This window comes from Hypanus sabinus, chromosome 1, assembly GCF_030144855.1.
Source record: "Hypanus sabinus isolate sHypSab1 chromosome 1, sHypSab1.hap1, whole genome shotgun sequence".
Lineage (NCBI taxonomy): Eukaryota > Metazoa > Chordata > Chondrichthyes > Myliobatiformes > Dasyatidae > Hypanus > Hypanus sabinus.
The window spans coordinates 108,517,450-108,540,739 of record NC_082706.1 but is presented as its reverse complement, the minus strand read 5'-3'; the positions used below and the strand labels follow the sequence as shown (position 1 = coordinate 108,540,739).

The 23,290-nt window shown below is 44.2% G+C and overlaps 1 long non-coding RNA gene across 1 annotated transcript in view; it reads left to right on the top strand.

Annotated features, from left to right (window-relative positions):
- The first annotated feature begins 13,237 nt into the window (after window positions 1–13,237).
- LOC132396527 (uncharacterized) overlaps window positions 13,238–23,290 on the top strand; it is a 38,504-nt gene continuing 28,451 nt past the window's right edge. The window contains exon 1 of the long non-coding RNA XR_009513006.1: window positions 13,238–13,366. This is a non-coding gene — a long non-coding RNA (uncharacterized LOC132396527). The remainder of the gene's footprint in view (window positions 13,367–23,290) is intronic.

Below are 23,290 nucleotides of genomic sequence, written 5' to 3'. Positions count from 1 at the left end.
GGGATTAAAATGTTCTTGGCTTTCAATGGTACAAGTTTCATTTCCCTTTTCAGTTTCAACCTGTTGATCTTCAGGTTGCTGATTTGATTGATTTGACAATGCATCTGAGTAACTAGATCCCACCTTGGTGGAGAGCAATTGAGGTGAATCTAATAAGGTGATATCCTGTTGCATGCTCTCATCTGGCAAAGGACTATTAAGTTCATCTGTAGATGTGGCATCTTTAGCAGGGGTAATAGATTCAGAAATTTCTGGTTCACTGGCCATGTCATAATCCTCAGTTTCTGATGAAGATAATTTTTTTAATGATAGAGATATTGGATTGCTTGTAAAATCTTGATGATCCTCGTATGCCGAATCCCCATTCACTGAAGTGTCCCCAGGAACTATGTTCATCATTTCTGTTGGTGCAATGTTGAAAGTCTCATTATGTTGCTCCTCCAGGTTATTTTCTCCAAGGTTTCTTGTGGGCGTTCCAGCTATTTTCCCTGTACTTGTTAAATCAGAAAGATTATTGAGTCCAGACTTCATTTCAGACTGGCATGCACCTGGTAAGGAATGAGATACCTCCTGAATTAGTCGTCTGTCACTCACGCTCTCATTAGTGGTTTCACAAGGAGGCAGAGTTACGTCTCTAAAGCCCAATGCAATAACATTTTCAGATCCCATCTCTGGTTTGTTTTTAGGTACTATTTCCAGAAACTCTTCAGCATGAAGAGAGACATCACATTCCTCAACAACACCATCCTCTGAGGAAGCTAGTATAGAACAAGATGACTTTGGTCTGAGATAATCTCCTTCAACGTCTGAAGTTTGTGATTCACTTGGAGGGGAGGACTCAGCTGTGTTTAAAATGGCTGATTCTAACTGGAAATGACTGACATCGGAAGATTTTTCAGTTTCTTCAAAAATAGTAGACTGATTGTCAATTTTCTTAGAGAATGACTCTAAATCCTCACTGATACTATTGATATTTGTGGAATCTATGGATTTCCCAATCAAATACTGACCACCTTCACAGAGTTTTTGTATGGTGAACACAGAATTGTTGTTTTCAGAATTTGATTCACTTGAGCTAATGTTTGGTACATCAGCATCACTAGCCAGGTCAACAGGCACATTCAAGGACATCTCAGAATTGGGCCCTTTGTTCTCATCATCTCCAGACAGTGTGCTGATAATGTCATTGTGGTAATCATCAAATTTATTCATACCTTCAGGTAAATTAGAAGCTAGTTCAACGTCAAGTTCATCTTTATTCGAGTCCTTTTCCAAATGAGATGTGAGACTTGTTGAATTTGATTCTGTAGGTGAATGCTCCTTTATATCCTGAGTCAAGGTTAGTGTCTCACTACAACCACCTGATTGAGTCTGTCCAAAGGTGGGCAGAGATTCCAGCTCTGATAGTTGGCCGTCACAAGGTTCCAGCTCACAAGTCATTTCCCCAGTCGCTGAAGAGCTAAGCAACAGATCTTCACTGTGCAAATCAGTTGAACACATCTCATTTTCGTCAGTCTTCACCACCATCTTTGAAAGATTCTCTGGGCTTTCTTTAATAGATTCAGCCAGTGGCATTTGCTGCAACTCACCTGGCGCACTGAGAAATGGCAATGACCTGCCTTCTGACAATGTATCTGTGTGTAAGTTGTGTACATGTAATGGAGATTGGGCCTCATCCTCGCTAGTGGAGTCTATGCCTTCAGGTTCCTTCCTGCAATCCTCTTGCACTTCCGTTACAGAACTTGGTTGTTCTTCACCTTTGCCAAAATTCACAGTCTGCAGCACTGATGCCATGTCACACAATTTCATACTTGTAGTGCAGTAGGGCCCACATGCTTCAGAGTCTGATGTTGATGTCACTGAAGACATTTCTACCTCACTATCATTGTCTGAATCAACAGATTCACCTTCAGGTCTTTCAGTGTGTTCTTCATTGGCTCCTGATGGTAGGTCATAGTGCTCTGCAGTTATTCTCTCATCCTCTCCTTCAAGCGATGCAGAAGCCGATGATTCTGACGTGGTGTCTTGAAATGCAAATGATTCATCAACTCCTGCAGTGATAGAGTTTTCAGAAAGTGAGTAAAGGAAGGATACTGAACTGTCTTCATCTTCATCTCCAACGTCACAGTTCACATCAACAGCATGTTCACCTTTATTGACATCACCATAGTCATTTGGTTCATTACAGGGAATAATATCACCATGATCCTGTAAAACGGCCTGTTCTGTTGGGGCCACGGCAGGCAGTGATGTAATTTCGATAGACTCTGCCTCAAAAATAATACTGCCTTGAAAAGATAGCAATGACAAAGGCACCATCCTCTCATTATCAACAGCTTCATATGGAGATTGGGACATCACACCAGCCTCAATTTCAGGGCCACTTTCTACATCTGACATTTTAAATTTAATGGATGATTGTTCCCCTGGAATACAATGTGCTGAAGCTAATGGAGTAGAACTTTCAATTTCATCTTCTACTTCAAGAAAACTGTCGTATACAGAACTAATAAAAGTTTTAGAAATGTCCTTGACTGGGTCATCCAATGCTAAATTGAGTTGACTAGAGGTTACAGGTACAAATTGCATATTAGGTTCTTTCTCTGTTCCTATGCCTCTTTCTTCTTTTAATGAGCCATTGCAATCTTCAGCAAGTTCCTCAGAGGAAGCAAGAGGAGCATTAGTAGTACAATCATTGTTCTGTTTCCTACAAACATCATATTGGTCCTTTTCTGTCTTAGAGGTGAGCAAATAGTTATGCTCTGAGTAAGTTGTGCTATCATCCATGTTAGGTGACCCATTATTTACATCCATCTCTTCCACTGATGTGCATTCCAACGCAGAAAACGAATTATTGTCTTTTAATTTCTGACAAGAAAAGTTGCCAGGTAATCCCACTAGTTTTGTGCTTTCTTCCTCAGTTTGAAGATGAACAAGATTAGACTCAAGCTGCCAAGAAACTTCATGAACATTAGCTTTTAATTTGGGTACACACATTCCTATTGGGTTGTCTTCATTACTAGGTATTGTTGCAATATTTTCACAATTAGATTCATCATCACTGAACTCCTCCTTGCATTTTGACTCTGACTTGTCTTCTTTCTCCTGAGGAATGGATATTGGATGGAAATCATCAGAAGTGATTGTACAACTCTTTTCCTCATTTGTAATATTCTCTGTTGGTGAGTCTGTCAACTGTGTGCCAACATCACAGTTCGTCATATCTGATTGTTGATTCATATTATTAGCCTTAATTAATCTAGGACCTTTACTGGAAATGTCCTGATCTTTAAGAGTTGCATTTTCTTGTCCATTGTCATCACCTTCATCATCAGTATCATCTTCACCCTCTTCATCAACACCATAATCATCCTCACCATCTACATCAACGCCATAATAATCATCATCATCAACATCATCTTCACTAGTTTCAAGATTTTCATTGTCAAATGCTAAAGGAGCAAGGTCATCTTGTGTTTCAGTAAGGCACCTTTCAGTTGACTCCTCTGTGGAGGTCCAAATTTCCTCATCAATGATATTATAAGGAGCATTAGCAAGAGGCAGCACTTCATCAAGCTGCTCTTCATTGAGTTCCTCTGCAAAAGCAGACAATGATTCGACATAGCAAGCAGATACTTCCATTGTTTCAGCTTCCGTTAGTAAGTTTGGGGAGCAAGACAACGGTGTGTTTGGGGTCCCTGATGATGTCCAGCTACCTCCTTCTGCGGTTCTGTATGATCCTGAGGGAGAGGTTGGTGGAGAGCAGATGCCCTCACTTCCTTCACTCTCCAGGGCTTCAACAGGCTCCTCATGTAAGCCAGTTGTCAGATAGGAAAAGAACTTCTGGGCTCCACTTGCTAACTTTACTGGAGTGGATGGTGCAGTGAAGAAAAGATCTGGATCTGTGGCACACGTATGGTCCACAGCACTGGAATGCACAGGCAATTCTTTGGTGGGTTCCAAATAACACAAAGGCATATCAGTGAGTCCTGTGGTTGTAACTTGGTCCTGAGTTTGTGAAGGTTCAGTCTTTACATTTTCAGCCCTTGATTGCACAGTCAGTGCGTGGAGTGGATCTATAGACACAGGATGTTCACCTCCAGTGTCTGAAAGCTCCTGATGTTCTGGTGCTGGTGAACACTCAGCACTACCACTCATGCTGTTGAGAGGGTAATTGACAAGACAGAGTGTATCATCAACAAAATCTTTTCCATTATCACCTGCTTTCAGTACATCCTGGTCCATTTCTGCACAAGCTGTGTCTTTTGCAATGAAAGACAACTGAACGGATGTGTCTGTTTGTATGCTGGGCAGATCATGATCTCCCTCCACCTCCAAAGTGCCCATCTCTGCCCCCCTGTCTGCTTTGGTATCTATCAGTTGTGTGTCTCCATCTGGTTCTTCCCTGGATATTGTGCCTGTGTCTGGAGTGCTGCTCACCTCTGACACCCCCGAGGACAAGCCCGCACTGGCCTCCAAGCTGGCCCGCGTGGTGGAACTGAGAGAGTCAGTAGAGGCCGATGAACCATCCTGTAAGCCACTGTTAATGTCTCGAGCTTCCTTTTTGGATATCCCTGAGCCAATATCTGCAACGATAAGCTGGACACTGTCAGAAGTGCTTGATCCAAACATGTCCACCATTTCTCCAGCCACATCCATATTGTGCTTGGTTCCTTGGCCTTCATTTTCTGAAGGGCTCCCCTTGATGCAAGGTGCGTCTGTGGACGACTCAGGATATGAGTGATCAGTGTCCGTATCGCAGCTCGCTCCTTCGGGCTGAGGTCGGGCACCTTCATCAGCGGGGCATTCAACAGGCAGGTTTTCAGCAGCATGATCCAAAACAGGGCTGGCAGTCAGTACCTCGCTTTGTTCTGTTCCCGTGGACCACTTTGAGCTGTCAGCAAACTGCATCAGGTACGATGAGTCCATTGTTGGGGAGTCTTGGGGTGAAGTCAGCTCTTTTGGGGTAATGATGCCATGGGAGGAGCCACAGGAAACATCAGGAGAAAGATCTGCAGATTTGACAAAAGGAAACAAGAAGTGAAGGCAGATGGATTGCATACAGAACAGAGCAGATGAAAGAACTTGCCACACAGCTTCAGAAGTATAGGTTCTGTATTGTACTCTCACCCTGATGGGAGAACATGCAAGTCCACACCATTTACCCCAATCTCCTCCCAAAACCCAAAGAAGGACTCTGAATTACCTCAAGTGTAGGTGGGAGGCAGGCAAATCTAGTAACAGGACAGGTTACAGGGAAATAAGTTTGTCAATAGGACTGATGCCAATGTTCTGGAATGTCCTTCTATATCATGAAAAATGTAAACATATGAAAAACATAGAAATCACTGTAACACTTCGTTCTGCATCCTGTTACTTTTTTTCTCTTGTACTACCTCAAAGCACACATATGATAAAATTATCTGTATGGATGAAATGCAAAACAAAGTTTTTCACAGTAGCTCTGTACACGTGACAAAATAAACATCTTCTGGAGTCAACCAGACCGAAGACATCAGAGGCACTTATTAGAAGACAGAGCTTGCAGAGAAAGGTGTGAATGTTTAAAAGCAGTAATCTTGGAACTTGCAAGTGAGTTTCATTTAACTTGGCCTTAAAAGAGGCACATTTTCAAATTGTTAATAATTGATTGACTAATTAGGTAATTTAAAACAGCCAATTTAAAGAAGGTAGGTTCAAGTGGAGTGGGGGAGTAGAAATAACAGTATGGAGATATGCTCAGGTAAGGTTTTATTTTATTATTGACCCTAAGTCCTTGATTCAGTGTTGGTGGGATGGTTGGTCAGTAGAAAGTTCTATCTACAGATTGTGGGAAGTCAGGGAACCTTTTGGTCTCACTAATGATGCTGCCAGTAGGAAGTACATGCAGATGCAGCTCTTGGCAGTCTGGATCAAGGAAGTGGAGCTGGAGCTTATCAACTGGAAAAACTGTGAAATATTGTAAATTAAACTTTTGCTGAGGTGGTTACACCTAATGTATAGATTTCATACAGGTGGGTGACCACCAGGAGTGGTAAGACAAGTCAGCGCAGGGCTCCCTGTCATCATTCCTGTCAGCAAAACCTATGGAGTCTTTTAAAGAAGTAATACAAGATGTAAACATAGGGGAACCAATGTCAGTTCTGCATTTAGTTTTCAGAAGGCCTTTGCTGCTGCAATGAAAGATTGTACTGGAAGCTAAAATTCACTCTTTTGGAATTGCATATCAGATTTGAATGGGTTAGAAGGCAAGATGCCTACCAAGAAACAGAGTACTGATGGAATGGTAAATACAGGGAAGAAAACCTTTCTCCCTATCTACTTTCCATTGATGAATAATTCCAGTCTTTCCACAAAAGTGACATACTTTATGCCTGACCTCATCTCACTCCAATTATGTAATTGACTGCAACTAAAATCTATTTAGATTTTTTTCACCATTCAGTAAGGTCATGGTTAATTTGTATCTTAACACCTCACCCAAATTCCATTCCACGTAAGAACCAGGCTAAAAATGTGCCCATCTCATTTTGAATATTTTGCCTTTGCCTGGTTTGTTCAGGGGGGCACTTCACACAAAACTGAGAGACGAGCTCTCCTGAGCAATCCAGTTCTAATTTTAAGAATATGCTACTTTACCTTAGAAACAAATGGTCCTCTCTACCTACCTGCTTTGGTTCTATTTAAGCATGGCTATGAGATAACCCTACAACATTATACAAACTTAATATATGAATAATTTAATGTCACAATTTAACACTTAGTCCCCACAGATTTCATTCTGTTCCAGTTAATTCTTGCTAAGATGAGGAGCCCTGAAGTGTATACAACTTCAAAGCTAATCACAAAGAAGTTCCTTGGGTATGGTGCACAGAGTTTATCAGAGGTGTCAGGGACAAGATTACAAAGTTAAAGCATAATGTTAAAAGTCAGTTTTAATATACTGTAAGGGTTCAGAATTAAAGGGTTTAGATTTTTATAAACCATATAAGAAGTTACTTCCACGAACATCGAACAGAGGATAAAGAACAAGCTGTTAAGAAAGTGTCAAGAAAGAGAATTTATTTTACTTTTCGATACTTTATTTTTAAATAAATTATCATGTTTTGAATTTGCACCGCAATTATCCAATATTAACTTCCTGCTTTAGTGAACTAATCACTTATCTTTACATCCACTAATATTATTAACCCATTGAAAATCTGTCTTTTGGCCCAGATCAGTCCCTCTCTGGCACTGTAACATCCTGTTACAAAAAAAGGCAAGTCCTTCAATCCAAGGGCTTTAATTTTAGAAAAAGGAATATATAATATAAATGAGAAAGTCTGCAGATGCTAGAGATCTAAAGATGCTCCAGGTCTGGCAGCATCTACGGAAATGAATAAACAGTCAACATTTCAAGCCAAGACCCTTCTTCAGGACTTTGGGAATGTAATATATTTTTTTGTTTTGAAATAAGTTGCAAGGAACAATCAATTTAAAAGAGGGGGGAAGGAGATTGGAGGAAACTTCTTGGCCTCCCTCAGCTTGGAGTGACTTCCTAATGAATCTTAGATTTGTAGAACCATAGAACAGTACAGTACAAAAGATGGGCATGCGGAAAATTGTGCTAATTTGCTGGAAAGGATCTTTTTTTCTTTGTCCCTTGGTCTGTTTCACAATAAAGCATCTTTCTTAAATAAATCCTAGACAAAAATTTAAATGTGTAATACCTGAACCTAAAAGAGAAATAAAACTCCTTTATATATGCTGGCAAGTTACCCACAGTTCTGCTAGTAGCACATCAAATAAGACCATAAAGACATAGGAGCAGAATTAGGCCATTCAGCCCATTGAGTCTGCTTTGCCATTTCATCATGGCTGATCCCAGATCCCATTCAACCCTATACAGCTGTCCTCTCACCATATCCCTTAATCCTGACCAATCAGGAATCTTAAAAAGACCATGACATGGGAAAGTTCTATTTGTATGTGTATTTATTACAAACCCATTACAGAAGAATGTTGTGTGATTACTAAATAAAAATCCAAAATCAGTTGGACAGAACAATTTTAAACCAGGAACAAAGCAGCAGTCACATCTTCATGAAGTTTGAATACAGATACAATTGAAATACTCATCCTAGAGCGATAGGCTCTCGCGTCCATTTTCCACGTTGCTTCTACATTGACACCACCCTTTATTTAGTTGTGGAGACTTTGGGCTCCTGACCTTCATTCAGGTGTGGACCAATGGGTCCCATATCAACCAATCGATGTTTGCATCATTAAGTATGTGCTATGTATGCCACGCGTTGTACAATGTATTAGTTTTAATCATTTCTGACATTCTGGTAGTTCTCGACACAAGTTTTTACTGGTTGTCCCATTGAGAGGATTGTACTGAGAAGTCTCCTTGACCTACTGTTGCTTTTTATTGTAAAGACTCCTACTGTGAGGAAGTTGCAGGATTTACAATATACTAAATCCTAATCAATATATATATATATGATTTAGAAATGTATCATTCCAATATTATTGGATATATATTTACAAGTCCTACAGTATATTTACAGGTAATATATTTCCAAGTCATGATGTGTGGTGGTGTTCACAAAGAAACATTAAAAAAAAATGGAAGTAGGAGTAATCCATTTGACCCCTCAAGCCAGCTCTGCCCAACAAACATGATTATTGCTGATCTGACTCTGCACATAATGGTCTTGATCTTCTCAAAGGTGGAGACCAGGGTTTGAGAATTTTTGTCAGGGTAGTTTGAAAAGTAACTGAATTGCATTGTGCTAATGGTGTTTACTGCAGTGGAACAAATCATTAAAGTGGTAAATGGCTACCTTATTCTGGGCAATGCCACATTCCCTGATCATTGTAGGATATACAGTACACTTCTGCAAGTGGAGTATTGCTTCATACTCCTGACTTGTAGATGGTGGAAAAGCACTAGTGAATTTCTCCCTATAGTGCTGACCTGCTCCTGCACCCTGTGTATGTATGTGCAACTGAAGTTCTGATCAATGGTCATCCCCAAAATACTACACTGAGGGGATTCAATGATGCTATTGTCATTGAATGTCAAGTGTAGGTGTTGAGAATCTTCTTTGTTGGAGATAGTCCTTCCCTGATGCACTTGTAACATGAATATTAATTGTTGTGCTACTAAAATATAAGAGCATGCAGGGGCATCCTTTAAAGATACAAACTCATAATGTTCTTCTTCAGTACACACACTTGGTGAGGTATTTCAGATATTTACCAATTAGCTCATAACAGACCCAATCTCAAGCCAAGGAAAATCCAGCACTTAGAGACCATGGGTAAAAAGTCACCGGCACTTCACATTTTACTGTGTTAAAAGGTGCATGTACTTTATCCTAAAATATAACATTCAGGAAGAAATCTATCCAATTTGATTAAATTGATATTATTGTCTTAGAGTCCTAGAGAAGTACAACACTGAAACAAGCCCTTCAGCCCACCTCGTCCATGCTGAAACCATTTAACCTGCCTACTCCCTTCGACCTGCACCGGGCCCATAGCCCTCCATACCTATCCAAACTTCTCTTAAACATTGAAATCAAGCTCACATGCACCACTTGTACTTGCAGCTCATTCCACACTCTTGCAACCCTCTGAGTGAATAGCTTCCCCTATCAAACTTCTCACCTTTCACCCTCAACCCATGATCTCTGGTTGTCGTCCCACCCAACCTCAGTGGAAAAGGCCTGCTTGCATTTACTCTATCTATACCCCTTGTAATTTTGTATACCTCAATCACATCTCTTTGTAATCTTCTACATTCTAATTTGAATACAGTCCTAACCTATTGAATTTTTCCTCATAACTAAGGTCCTCTAGAGCTGGTAACAGCCTTGCAAAATTTTTCTTCACTCTTTCAACCTTGTTTACATCTTTCCTGTAGGTAGGTAACCAAAACAGCACACAATACTCCAAGTAAGGCCTCACCACCATCTGATACAACTTCAACATAGCATCCCATCTCCTGTACGCAATACATTGATTTATGAAGGACAATGTGCCGAAAGCTTGCTTTATGTCCCAATCGACCTGTGACACAACTTCCAATGAATTATGGGCCTATATTCCCAGATCCCTTTGTTTTATCACATGCCTCAGTGCCCTACCATTCACTGTGAACGACCTACCCGGGTTGGTCCTGCCTAAGTTCAAAATGTTGTACTTGTCTGAATTAAATTCCATCTTCCATTTTTCCAGTTGATGCAGATCCCTCTGTAGGACGTGATAAACTTCCTCACTGCTCACTTCCCCCACCCCCAAACTTGGCGTCATCCACAAATTTGCTGATTCAGTTAACTGTATTATCATCCAGCTCATTGATATAGATGACAAACAACAAAGGGCCCAGCACTGATCCCTGCAGCGCACCACCAGTCATAGGCCTCCAGTCAGAGGCAACCATCTACTACCGCTCTGTCTTCTCCCACCGACTCGATGTCTAATCCAATTTACTACCTCATCCTGAATGCCAAGTGACTGACCCACCTTGACCAGTCTCCCAAGCGGGACCTTGTCAAATGCCTTAAAGTCCTTGTAGACAACAACCAAGTAGTCACCCGTTTTCCTGGTAACTTCTTGAACTATCTTGCAAAATAACACATTCCATGGATCTAACTAATCCACTGAAACATTTTCTTCTGCAGGTGAGTTTTGATTTTGCCTACCTTTAAGCACTGGCTACATCCTCAGCTTTGACTATTCACAAAAATGTGTCAGGGGAAACAAGGAATACAGGAAACAAGCAGAGTAACTCCATTATAGATATCCTCGGTTCAGCATAAACTCAGTTACATAAATCCATCCTTTATCTCCTTCTATCATAGTTGATGATTAACGCACAACTTTGACACTCCCCTTTTTGCAGCATGGACAGATGGCTGGCTAATTAGAGAATGAGTGGAACGCTATCTGTTTGCATTATCAGATAATGCAGCCATGCCAATTCCGTTCAGCAGTCTGGGTTCAGAAAGAGCTACTGCAGTGTGTTGGCTGCAGTGCGAGGAGGTGAGGGGCGGAGCTCCAGATGGCACCTTCGTCATAGACAGACCTCGGGGTATAAACAGATGGCACTGCCTCTGCAGCCAGGCCTGCCGATTGTCTGTGAGCTGATTCAAACAATGCATTGGGTGCAAAGAGCCATTCAAAAAGGAGCAAATGTCTCCAAGGACTGTGTGTGTATATATATATATATATATATATATTGAAAAATAATGATTTGTTAGGGAAAAACTCACAAGCGAGTATAGTGAGGCAAATACGACATAATAGTAAAGGGTTCTGTAGGATTTTAAAGTAATGTCTTCCTGGTTCAGATTGTGTGCCACACTGACAAGGTTATATGAAGGCAAAATGCTGCAGATGCTGAGAATTTAAAAGAAAGACACAGGGTACGCAGCTAATCAGGTGGCAGAACTTCCAAGGCATTTTGTAACTTACTTATTTATTATCATGATTATTTTTATTTTTTCTCTCTTCTCAATTGTGTATTGCATTGAACTGCTGCTGCTAAGTTACCAAATTCACGTCACATGCTGGTGATAATAAACCTGATTCTGTTTCTCAGCATTTCTGTTTATTACTGGCAAGGTTCATTTTTGTTTTCTTCTCCCCCTGATTAACAGTGGGCTTTTCTAATCACAAAATGCTCTGACCTATTGCTTGAAAGATTATCAAGACTCGGCTGTATAGCACGAGCTGCAATCACGTCTAGGCCCAGACTATCGTGGCAAGCCGCTTCATCAACATGAGGTCAGACCAGCGGCTGCAAGAGGTTTTTTTCAGGAGATCTCACAAACTACTCCTTTTATCAGACAAGTAGATTTTACTGGCCTGCCAGGGGTACTGGCAGAAGCAGATACAAAAGAAGCATTTAAGAGACTTTTGAATTGGGCATATGGATATATTGGGAATGGAGGGATATGGATCATGTGGAGCCAGAATGGATTTAGTTTATCGGCTTTGTGTTCAGCACAGACATCCCAGTGCAGAGGGCCCGGTTCCTGTACCAGGGTGTTCGATGTTCTCAAAATCATGACATAGAAGCAGGTCATAGCTTACATGGCACCAATTATTTACGCTATTATGTGTGCTTTATTAATACTTCCTATCCCTCTCTCTGTCCATTCCTCTCTCCATCATGTCAGCGTCAAGCCTCCCCTCAAATATTCCATTGCTAACTGCTCAGCCACTCCACGTGGCAGCCTGTTCCTCATTCTAACACTCTCTGTAAGAAGAACAGCCAGCTGCATTCTCAAAGTAAATTTATTTTCGAAGTACATATATGTTACCGTATACAATGCTGAGATTTATATTCTTGCAGGCATACTCAGTAAATCCAATTACCATAATAGGACAACAACCAGTGTGCAAAAGACAAACTGTAAATACAAATAAAAAGAAATAATAATAACAACAAAAAAGCAATAAATATCAAAAACATGAAATGATGTCTTTGAAAGTGAATCCATAGATTGTGGGAACAGTTCAGTGACGAGGCAAGTGAAGTTAACCCCTTTGCTTCAAGAGACTGATTGTTGAGGGGTAATAACTGTTCCTGAGCCTGATGATGTGAGTTCTGAGGCTCCTGTACCTTCTTCCTGATGTTTCTTCTCCCTCACACCCATGTGTTAGGGTGTGGGGAGGGGGGGGGGGTTCCCTGATAATGGTTGCTGCTTTCCTGCGACAGCGCTCCATGTAGATGTGCTCAATGATGGGGAGAGCTTTACCCATGATAGACTGGGCCATATCCACTAACTTTTGTAGGACTTTCCATTCAAGAGCTTTGGTGTTTCTATACCAGACTGTGATGTAGTCAGTCAAGACATCCACCACACATCTATAGAAGTTTGTCAAAGTTATAGATGACATGCTGGATCTTCACTAACTCCTAAGGAAGTAGAGGCACTGCGTCTTTTCTTCATAACTGGATGTGTGCTGGGCCCAGGACAGATCCTCCGAAATGATATCTCCAAAGACTTTAAAGTTGGTGACCCTCTCCACCTCTGATCCCCCAATGAGGAATGACTCATGAACTTCTGATTTCCTCCTCCTGAAGTCAATAATCAGTTCCATGGTTATTGATTCATCACCAGCTTTGCTGAGTCATCACCACCTTTGATTCAGCCAAAGACAGTGGTATTGTCAGCAAACTTAAATATAGCACTGGAGCTGTGCTTAGCCACGCAGTCATAAGTGTAAAATAAGTCGAGCAAGGGACGAAGCACAGTCTTGCAGTGCACCTGTGCTGATGGAGATTGTGGAGGAGATGTCGTTGCCAATCCGAACTGTTTGGGGTCTACAAGTGAGGAAATCGAGGATCGAGTTGCACAAGGAGGTATTGAGGCCAAGGTCTTGAAGCTCATTGATTAGTTTTGTGAGGATGTTAGTATTGAATGCTAAGCTGTAGTCGATAAAGAGCATCCTGATGTATGCATCTTTGCTGTCCAAATGTTCCAGGGTTGAGTGAACATCTGATATGCTGATGGTTATCTAATATTTATGCCTTCTTGTTTTGCTCTCATGCATAAATGGAAACATTTTCTCACATCAATTTCCAACTCCACGGTGGATGTGTTTGAACTCATCCAACCTGCCAGTCAGATACTGTTTTCCTGAAATTCACATTGAAATATAATTGTACAGATTCCATAAATCTAAAATGTTTAATGTGAGTGAGAGCTGTTGAAGGCTTTGGAGACTTCCTGTGATCATTACCATACAGTCTTTCTGTAGTAAATCAGCCACAGGCTGACTGTGGGCTAACATCGACATTTCACATGCAGTTTTCTGTAAGGTGTTTTATATCTACAGTATAGACACGACTGGTCATCCTTCATGTCAAAAATTCTGTGGTATTATACTCTTTCTGGGAAATAAACTTTGCATGGTTTCTCCACTCTTCCAAGTCCATTATGACTAAATATTAAATAATATCAAAAAGTGCTTGAAGTTATCTCAATGAGACCCAAGGTAGATTGGCAGACACCTTCACTAAGCAGCTACGTACCAACTGCCAGAAAAAGCGAGATCTCCCACCCATTTTAATTCCCATTCTGACATGCCAATCCATGGTCTCCTCTACCGTCGTGATGAGGCCATCCTCTGGTTGGAGGAGCAACACCTTGTATTCCATCCGGGTAACCTCCAACCTGATGGCATGAACAATGATTTCTCAAACTTCTGGTGATTGCCCATTTCCCCCCTTCACTATTCCCCATTCCCATTTCCCTCTCTCGCCTTATCTCTTTACCTGCCCATTTCTACCCTCTGATTCTCCTTCCCCTTCCCTTTCTTCCATGTCTTTCTCTCCTCGCCTATCAGATTCCCCTTTCTCCATCCTTTTATCCTTCACCAATTGACTTCTCAGCTCTTTACTTCACCCCTCACCCTCTCCTGGTTTCACGTATCACTTACCACCTTGTACTTCTGATGGAGGGCCTCGGCCCGAAATGTCAACTGTTTACTCTTTTCCATAGACGCTGCCAAGCCTGCTGAGTTCCTCCAGCATTTTGTGTGTTGGTTGGATTTCCAGCAGCTGCAGATTTTCTCTAGTGTGTGAAGTTATGGTAGCTCATCAGCCTGAAGTATTGACCCTGTTTATCACTTCATAGATCCTGCCTGATCCAACACTTTCTGTTTTTACAAACAAGAGAAAATCTACAGATGCTGGAAATGCTATTTTTATTTTGGATTTCAAGCACTCTCGCTGAATGTTATCTCTTTCATCACAGATTCGAGCCCTGCCCAGAGAAATGAGCACAAATTCCCAGCACTTCAGTGTAGGAATTCCCATGCAAGCAGAGGCATAGTCTTTTAACTGTCACGTCATCTACACAGCTCCTTGGTGAGTCACTTTCAAACACCAAAGGACTCTGACCATGATGATGGACACCATCCCAAGGTGAAGGTCAAAGTTGAGGCTCTGCCCCAGACTGAAGGATTTTGACGTACATGACAGGAATCTATCCCAAGGAAAAAGTCAAAGGTTAAGTGAGAGCATCATTCAAAGATAGTGATGTATTTTGGTAGGACTAATAAAACTAGTGTAGTTATAATGAGTGGTAGAGCCCAGAGCATATTGAGCAGAGGAAACTTTGTATATATTTTCAAGGATGCTTGAAGGTGTGATGCACCATCAATAACTCACACTGAGACGTAGGCGAGATATCGGCTTTTATTGACTGGAAGAAGGAACCAGGAGTGAGTGTCTATCATACAAGGTCCTGGAGACTGAGGCCGATCTTCAGGCCGCAGGTCTCCTTTATACAGGGGCCTGTGGGAGGAGCCACAGGAGCAGTCAGCAGGGGCGTGTCCCGACAGGCACATAGTTCACCACATTCACCCCCCCTTCGTTTGAAAAAGTCCTCATGTAGCGAAGGTTCTTACAAGTCAAGCCGATCAGGCGGTCGAATCTGTCGCTGCGATCTACGTAGCACCGGCTGTGACCGCATAGGTGCCGGCAACATTGGCGATTGCACAGGGGACGGGGGTTGCGCGTGTTCTTGCCCACTAGGCGCCGGTGATCCCTCATGCCTGTGCGAGGCGCCTGGTATAAATGCGTACGAAACGCCTGGTATACAAGTGTCGTGAGGAGTCTGTGTAGGGCCTGGTGAGTACGGTGTCACCTCTGGTGCAGGGTTCACAGTTACCGGAGAGACTTCAGGGTAGTGGTCTGCTGCACCTGCGGGTGCCAGGTCGCGGATGGAGACCGTGTCCTCCCGCCCATCAGGTAAGACCATGTAAGCATACTGGGGGTTCGCATGGAGAAGGTGAACCCTCTCCACCAGCGGGGAGTATTTATTGCTCCTCACATGTTTCCGGAGCAGCACTGGCCCCGGGGACGTCAGCCAAACTGGTAGGGTGGTCCCAGTGACAGACTTCCTGGGAAAAGAGAATAGGCGTTCGTGAGGGGTGGCATTGGTGGACGTACATAACAGAGAGCGGATAGAGTGCAGTGCCTCAGGGAGGACCTCCTGCCATCGAGAGACCGGCAACCCTTTGGACTTAAGGGCTAAAAGTGTGGCCTTCCACACTGTGGCATTCTCCCGCTCTACCTGGCCATTACCCCGGGGATTATAACTCGTGGTCCGACTGGTAGCAATGCCCCTAGCTAGCAAGTACTGGCGCAGCTCCTCACTCATAAAGGAGGACCCTCTATCACTGTGGATATAGCAGGGATACCCGAACAGAGTGAAGAGCTGGCGCAGGGCTTTTATGACGGACGTGGCAGTGGTGTCGGGGCAGGGGATGGCAAAGGGGAACCGTGAGAACTCGTCAATAACACTGAGAAAATAGACATTGCGGTCAGTGGAGGGAAGGGGGCCCTTAAAGTCAACACTCAGGCGTTCAAAAGGGCGGGTGGCCTTGACAAGTTGTGCCGTGTCAGGACAGTAGAAGTGCGGTTTGCACTCGGCACAAATTTGGCAGTCCCTGGTCATCGTCCTGATGTCCTCCAGGGAGTACGGCAGGTTCCGAGCTTTCACAAAATGGTAAAATCGGGTGACCCCCGGATGGCAAAGTTGTGCATGAAGGGCGTACAGCTGGTCGAGCTGTGTGCTAGCACATGTTCCCCGGGATAGGGCATCAGGGGGCTCATTGAGTCTGCCAGGCCGGTACAGGATATCATAGGTGTAGGTGGAGAGTTCTATCCTCCACCGCAAAATCTTATCATTTTTGATCTTGCCCCGCTGTTGGTTGCTGAACAGGAACGCAACCGAGCGCTGGTCGGTCAGCACAGTGAATCTTTTGCCAGCAAGATAGTGCCTCCAGTGCCTAACAGCCTCCACTATGGCCTGGGCTTCTTTCTCCACCGCGGAGTGCCGAATTTCAGAGCCTTGGAGGGTGCGAGAAAAGAATGCTACTGGTCTGCCTTCCTGATTAAGGGTAGCAGCCAGAGCGAAATCGGAGGCATCACACTCCACTTGGAAGGGAGCGGTCTCGTCCACTGCATGCATCGTAGCTTTGGCAATGTCCACTTTAATGCAGTTGAAGGCCGCGCAGGCCTCAGCAGAGAGGGGAAACGAGGTAGACTTGACCAGGGGGCGAGCCTTGTCTGCGTAATGGGGGACCCATTGGGCGTAATAGGAAAAAAACCCCAGGCACCGTCTGAGGGCCTTGAGAGTGGTGGGAAGAGGGAGCTCTAACAGGGGGCGCATACGTTCGGGATCAGGCCCAATAACCCCGTTTTCCACGACATACCCAAGTATAGCAAGGCGGGTGGTACCAAAAACACACTTGTCCCTGTTATAAGTAAGGTTCAGAGCTGCGGCCACTTGGAGAAACCGTTGGAGGTTGGCGTCGTGATCTGGCCTGTCATGACCACAGATGGTGATGTTATCCAGATAGGGAAATGTGGCCTGCAGTTGGTACTGGTCCACCATCCGGTCCATTTCCCTCTGGAAGACAGAGACACCATTCGTGACACCGAAAGGGACGCGCAGGAAGTGATAGAGCCGGCCGCCCGCCTCGAAGGCGGTGTAGGGGCGGTCCTCTGGGCAGATGGGGAGCTGGTGATAAGCGGATTTCAGATCTATTGTCGAGTACACCTTATACTGAGCAATCTGGTTGACCATATCCGCGATGCGGGGTAGGGGGTATGCGTCAAGCTGCGTAAACCTATTGATGGTTTGACTATAGTCCACCACCATCCTATTTTTCTGCCCAGTCCGAACAACAACCACCTGGGCCCTCCAAGGGCTTGTGCTCGGCTCAATGATCCCCTCCCTGAGCAGCCGCTGCACCTCCGACTGAATGAAGGCCCGGTCCCCCGCGCTGTACCTCCTGCTTTTGGTTGCCACAGGTTTACAGTCGGGGGTCAGGTTGGCGAACAGCGGTGGGGGAGGGATCTTGAGAGTGGAGAGGCTGCAAGTGTCGGTAGCGCAGCTGTTGGCCTGGTTCTGGATGGGATGTGTGTGTCCGTGTGTGTGTGTGGTCAGTAGCGGGGTATGTGAAGAAGTCCCACAAAACTGAGGATTCTTGACAGTGAGTGGTGGGAGGGGCCCGTCGTATACCATAGTCACACTTTCGAGATGGCTCTGGAAGTCCAGCCCCAATAGCACAGGTGCACACAGATTAGGCATGACCAGCAGTTCAAAGTCCCGATATACTGTGCCTTGCACCACCAAAGTCGCTACACAACCCGCCCGGATGTCTGCGGACTGCGACCCAGAGGCCAAATGGAACCTCCGACTGACCGGCCGCGTTGCAAGTCCGCAGCGTTGCACTGTGTCCGGGTGAATAAAACTCCCAGTGCTGCCCGTGTCAAACAGGCATCCAGTCCAATGCCCCTCCACCTGGATGTCCATCATGGACCTTGCAAGCTGGTGTGGGGCGCTTTGGTCGAGGGTCACAGTGGCCAGAGTTGGATCGCCGTCGGGGTACCCGGTCAGCATCCGAGGATCGGGGGCGGGGCGTGCTGACGTCGACAAAGATGGCCGCCCACATCCCGGCATGCAAGATGGCGGCCCCCACGTTTCACCCGCAGCGCTGCACTCCGCTCGAGGTTGAGACTTACAGACCTTGGCGAAGTGGCCCCGCTTTCCGCAGCTGGAGCAGGTCGCTTGTCGCGCTGGACAGCGTTGTCGAGGATGTTTCTTTTGGCCACAGAAATAACAAAGCACGAGTTTCTTACGGGCCACAGCCGTGGTCTGGGTCGGGGAGCTCGTGGAATGGCGACTGGCGGCGGCGTTGGCGAATTCGCTCCCGGGAGCCAGCGGTGGCGGGGTCTGAGGCGTCCACGAAACCGGCGGGGAATCGCGCGACTGGACAGCGTCGGCGTTATGCCGCGCAGCTTCTAGAGCGTTGGCCTTCTCTATCGCCGAGCTTAAGGTAAGATCCGAGTTCTCCAGCAGCCGCTGGCGCATGTACACTGACCTCAGTCCCGTCACAAAGGCGTCTCGCACCAGCAGCACCGCATGCTGTTCTGCCGTGAGCGTCTTGCAGTCACAAGCTCGGACGAGTGTCTGTAGTGCTCGGAGAAACTCAGCGCACAATTCGCCAGGCCGCTGTTGCCGGGTAGCTAAGCGATGTCTTGCGTAGACGGTGTTCACCGGCCGCAGGTACTGTCGTTTGAGGGCGTCCAGTGCCCCTTCGTAGGTCGGCAGGTCCCGGATAAAGGAGTAAACTTTGGAGGAGACCCTCGAGAGTAGGATTCTGTGCATAACGGCGGGTTCAGTCGCACGAAGCTCCGCCAAGTACGATTGGAAGCATGCAAGCCGGTGTTCAAAAGCGAGAGCTGCGTCAGGGTCTTGAGGGTCCAAATCCAACCGGTCCGGACGCAAAACGGGTTCCATGTTTTAAAACTTCCAGTCAATAAAATTGATGCACCATCAATAACTCACACTGAGACGTAGGCGAGATATCGGCTTTTATTGACTGGAAGAAGGAACCAGGAGTGAGTGTCTGTCATACAAGGTCCTGGAGACTGAGGCCGATCTTCAGGCCGCAGGTCTCCTTTATACAGGGGCCTGTGGGAGGAGCCACAGGAGCAGTCAGCAGGGGCATGTCCCGACAGGCACATAGTTCACCACAAGGTGGCAGTGCAGACAAAGTGGGGAAGATGGTATATAGGATTCATTATTTTCAGGCATATAAATTGAGAGCGGGAGGTTATGGTTCCACTTTATAGAACAGATTATAAGATTAGCTTTATGTGTCAAATCCGATCAGATCAGATCCAACATTGAACACTGGTTAAGCCACAGCTGAAGCACTGCATGCAACTCTGGTGGCCACACTATGGAAGGACACAATTGTCCTGGAGGGGGATCATAGGAGATCCACCAGGATTTTGCCTGGGGTGGTGCATTTCCTTAATGAGGAGAGATTGGGTAACTTGGGTTTGTTTTCTTGTAGAGCAGGAGATTGAAGGGAGACCAGAGTGAGGTATTCAAAATTACAAGGGCATAGAAAGGGTAAAGAAAGAAAAACTTTTTAGAAGTGCCCAGTACTAGACTACACTATGTAAGGCAAAGGGTAGCAGGTTTAGAGAGGATATTTTCACTCATTCAGTGCAATATAAAATAAACAATAAGATTTATAACCACTAGCAAGAGAAAATCTGCAGATGCTGGGAACCTGAGCAACACGCACAAAATGCTGGAGGAACTCAGCAGGCCAGGCAGCATCTATGGACAGAAGTACAGTCGATGTTTCAGGTCGAAACCCCTCGGTCGGACAGCCACACTTTTTTTTTTCCTCAGGCAGAGATTTGCTATTTTCACCTGCTTTGTATGTGCATAGGAATTCAACATTAGATATTGATATTACAATAGCAGGCTGGGCGAAACATTCCCCTTGCCCAGCAGGTACCCTACATAGAGGGGCTGACATTAAGATGCACACTAGGAAAGTGGCACCGCAGGGAATGAATCATTCCCTATATCTGAGAAACAAGGAAGGTGCAAACATCTGCATATTACCTGAGAGTGAATCACATCCCCAGAGCACGGCGTACATTGAGGGATGACACAGCAATACATGAACCATACCTCACCAGATGTGAGCAAACCACTTCCATCATCGTCTGCAGCTTGTACATTTACAGGAGCTGACGCTGCACCACATTTCAGGGCTGCAGCAACTTTGCTTTTCTCCAGTGTGTAATCAGAACTCTGCATCTGCAGGGGCCTCAGAGTTGAAATAGAAACCTTTCTATTGATTAACTGATGCACATTAAGCTTCTCTACTGCACTCGGAGAGGAAAAGCTTTTAACCCAATTACTGATTGTGCCTTGATGCGCTGATCTCACTGCCATTCCTATCTATGATGACTGAAGGTGGAGAAATCATCCTGATGTTTAAAAAAAAAAGCTTCTCTCACCAAGTTTCATCAGTGGAAGCATAGTGGGTAGAAGGAAGCCATTTTGGCCCCTACTTTTCTGCTACACCTTTTCAAGTTATTTGGAAAAGGTTCCTTTCCACTATTTCCTTTTTTACATGGAGCTTCCCAATTATCTAGCCAATTTTCTTTTAGTAGTTACTTTAGAATCAGCTGCTTACCCTGCTTTCCACCTATGCACTGCACCGAATAATCATTAAATAAACCCTGATCTCACCTAAATTTCTTTCATCAATTACCTTGTTTGGGTTCTCTGGTTAATGGCCAGCATGCCAGTGGAAATGGTTTGGACTTGTAAGCATTTCCAATGTATCTTCAATGCTTTGAGGACAATCTTGGGTTGTTTCTTCTCTGTCTTCCCTGGTGACATTCTAGTGACCTCTTTAGCATCCTTTCCAAGATATTGACATACACTCAGTGTCCACTTTATTAGGTACACCTGCTCATTAATGCAAATATCTAATCAAATAATCATGTGGCAGCAACTCAATGGATAGAAGAATGCAGAGAACTGCAGATCTTCTGGAATTTTCACACACAACATGCTCTAAAGTTTACAGAGAATGGTACTAAAAACACCCAGTGAGTGGCAGTTCTCTGGATGAAAACATATTATTAATGAGAGAGATCAGAGGAGAATGACTAGACAGGTTCAAGCTGACGGGAAGGTGACAGTAACTCAAATAAACACACATTATAATAATGATGTGCAGAAGAGCATCTCTGAAGACACAACATGGCAAACCTTGAAGTGGATGGGCTTCAGCAGCGCAAGGCCATGAACATGCATAAATACTTAATTAGGTACCTCCTCTACCTGATGGATGGATGGTTATTTTATTGATCCTAAAGGAATTTACAGTGTCATAGTAGCATTACAAGTGCACAGATATACAAATGTACAACTATTAGAAGAGAAGTAAAAGAATAAAAAATAAGTTACCTCAAACAGTCTAACAGGAGGGGGTCACCACTTCCTCAGCTATAGGTTGACTCATTATAGAGCCTAATGGCCGAGGGTAAGAATTTTTCCTATTTGATTCATTTAAAAGGTGGCATCCTTGCTCTAAGATCACAGGAACTATTAGTTCTCTGCAATCCCTTGTAAACATGGTCATTCCTAACTTGTAGGCCTCAGCAAATACTGTTCTGAGATCCTGTCGGAGCTTCTCTGTCAGGACCCAATTAGATGAGGGAGCCTCCTTACAAAGCCAACCTCGCCATTGGGACAACTTTGAAAGAAAGAGCTCCACCGTTGCCCTCATAAACACACAAAACAGTTGTGGGGTTGTCAAGCTGAAACATTTACTCTCTTGTTTCTCACAGGTGTGGCCTGACCAGCAGGGAATTCTCCAGCATTTTCTGTTTTATGTCAGGTTGTTGACTTTTTCAAAATATTAGTAGTTAAGGCAAAAAAATGACTTTGGTGATTACAATTACGATTCAGTAGCTAGATGAGTGAAGTGAGTGAAGAGATGGAAAAACACAGTACTCAAATATGATTAAAGCAATTAATTTTCACACAAGATAACTACCAGTGCAGAATAATTAGGCCAAAAATTGTTCCCCTCACTTGTCTCTAAGTATGTTCTTTTGCTCATCAAAATAAAGGATGCAGAAAGATGTTTAAGGAAGGGATTGCGTGTTCTGACACAATGCTGGGCCCTTGACCTTTTACAATTTAGTGAACATCCTGGATCAAAGCAGTGAAGGTTTGCTTTTGAAATTTGCTGATGCCACACAAATAGGTCAGAAAGTGGGTTGTGAAGAAGGCCTGAGGAGGCCACAACGGGATATAGATAGTTTAACTGAAAAAGCAAATAGATGAGGAGAGAAATGCATTTGAGCAGAAAAAGTGAAAAAGGCATATCATCCAAATGCAGAGCCCTAGGATGTGAAGTGGTGGGGATGTCATTGTGCACAATTCATAAATCTTTAGTTTTCAGGTACTACAAGGCACTAGGCAAAGTAACAGAATGTCATTGCTCTTTGCTGGCTGAACTCAATTCAAAAGGAGGCTATACTTCAATTATATTGGGTACTGGTTGAATTCTAGAACACAGAGCAATGCAGGATTTGGCCCACAATTTTGCAGCCATGCCTAGAATACTGAATACGGTATTTGTCTCCTATTTAAACACGTGCATAGGAAGCTATTCAGAAGGTTATCAGTACAGAAATACAAGGATGAGGGGCCTGTTCCAGCAGAGCACTGTACTAGACTAATATGTGAGCAGACTGCCTTGTGAAGAGATGTCAGACAGGCCGGCCTTATATTCAGTACAGGTTAGCAGAGTGAAGGGGAACGAATGAAAATGTAAGATCCTGAGAGATTTGGGAAAGTGAAGAGGATGTTGTGCAAGCATTTGGAATAAAGGGTCCCTGTTTAAAACTGACGAGCTGCCTATTATGCAAAATTTC